Raw genomic sequence first — 2155 nt, 5'->3', positions numbered from 1 at the left:
AAAGGCTGAGTTGAGTGATACAGATGGCTTTTTTGCTCATGGAAATTATAACGGATGGAAATCTGTCACAAAACAGAGTGCAGCTGCAGAAGGTTCTTACAGGTTTATTATTGTGTTACTGAATCTGCCAGGCTGTTTTAAAATAATCAACTAGTTATCAGTATTACCAGCTGGAATGGTCCAAGCTCACAGGTTCGATGGGATTTGAATATAGGGTATAAAACTTACCGTTCTGCTGAAATATTCTGAAGTGTAGCCTGACTATCTAAAATTCTCATTTGGGTTTTTAGAGAAGTCAGGTAAAAGATACTGCCTCTGTTTGAATTCTCTTGTCTAAGATAAGCTAAATGCAACTAGTGAAAAATAAGCGTTTACTATGTGGGCTGTTTTTTCTCAAAAATCAAGAAAAAATGATGGTAGACTGAGGGTAGTAGTCTCCACTTGTTTTTATTAACTATATTCAGATCTGAGGGAATAAATGTTCTTTAAATCCTTTTTAGGTCCGTTGGTGACGACGTTGGATGCCAATCATACTCAAGAGAATGCTTTGACTCGGATGCACACTGAAATAAAGTCGTCTGCTGGTAATTATTTTATTTTGGTACACCTAAAGCTATAATACTCTTTTCCTAGTGATCTTAAGGTACCATGTAATATGTACACTTCTGTTATAAGTTGTCAGATTTTGTTCAGAAGAAAAAGAAGCAAATGTATTATGTTGGCATTTTTAAGTTAGTGCAAAAGTTTGTATCCTAAGCATCTCAAGGACTGTGGAAAAAGCTATCCAACTACAAAGTGTGAAATCAGATCAGGCACCCTCCCTAGAGAATGAGCAATTCCCAAACTAGAAGCATCATAGAAGGTTTCTTTTCTAGCAGACAACTGATAACTTTCATGTGAATACTCTGCTTTTTGTTCTTGTGTTAGTAAGATTTGTAATCCTGTCCTTGCGTCATCTTACCTTTATCTTTGTATTTTTTTTTTTTTTTTAGTTATATATATCTGCCATCATTCTGTTGTCCACACTATTCATCTGCTGTATTAAGGTCCCTAATTATGATGGGAAGTGGAGGGTATGTTGCAGACTGGAGAAGAAATGGATAATTGATTCCCACCTCTCTTTTCTTCATAAAGATCAGAGCACCAGGAGCTCAGCAGTGCACCAAAGCTGAGGCTGATTAACACAAATCAGATTTGGGCTAGGTTGTGTTTATACGTGAACTTCTGGCAAGTTAGGACAGGTTATTCTAACCACTATTCTGTCTTTAAAGATGATAATGCTAGCTTTCTGATGTTCAACTTCAGAGCTTTTAAGCAAAATGCAAGAGAACTACAGTAAGTGCAGTAGCTACTGGATTCAGTAACTTTTCGTATGTAGGTAGTTCAGTGGTTTTGATTTGTTTGTTTTGGAGGTACAGAACAACCATTGTACAAACTGATGCCTTATGAAGGCATCTGTCCCCTTGAAGGATTTTGGTAATCAGGTGGTATGTATAGTGGGCTGACAAAAACTCAGGTGATCCATAACAACCTTGGCATGCTGTCAAGACGTTCGCATGCGCAAACAAAAGAACATTTCCCGGACCTTTAGTCTTCATATTTTATGTCAGGCATAAGCATTTGAACTTGTTTGCCTGCAGGTGAGGCAGAAATTGAGGCTTGCTTGCACAGTTATATAGAGGAACAGGACTCTGTCTAGTGCTGGGAGACAGTTTAATAATTTTGTTGCTTTAAAAAAATGTTCTGAAATAGTAGTCAGGATTGGCAGTAACACTCTAGTATCAACAGCTACTAAATGAACTAGCCTGATGTTCTTCCACCTCATCCAGGTGGAAAAAATGTACCAATTTATTTTTTCTCTAAACTGGTTGAAGCTTGAGGGAAGGTATGAAAGAGCAGATGGCACAAGCCAAGCATAAGGCTGATTGCCTGTAGCGTAGCATTCCTCATGTTGTGAGCTGACATGTTGACCCAAAAAATGACAAAACGGAATCTTGCTTTGCAGAATGGGCAAGCACTTTGGAGGCATGTGGTACCTCTACTAACACTTGCTCTGAGATACCATGAGATGCAGACCAGTAGCAGGGACTTCTTTCATCTGAACTGCATTCTGGCAGTAAGTGTAGCTGAGGGGCATTTTTTTTTTTATTTTTAT

Source organism: Meleagris gallopavo, chromosome Z, assembly GCF_000146605.3.
Source record: "Meleagris gallopavo isolate NT-WF06-2002-E0010 breed Aviagen turkey brand Nicholas breeding stock chromosome Z, Turkey_5.1, whole genome shotgun sequence".
In the NCBI taxonomy this organism is placed as follows: domain Eukaryota; kingdom Metazoa; phylum Chordata; class Aves; order Galliformes; family Phasianidae; genus Meleagris; species Meleagris gallopavo.
The sequence above is the reverse complement of the archived record's forward strand: the minus strand, read 5'-3'. Positions refer to the sequence as shown.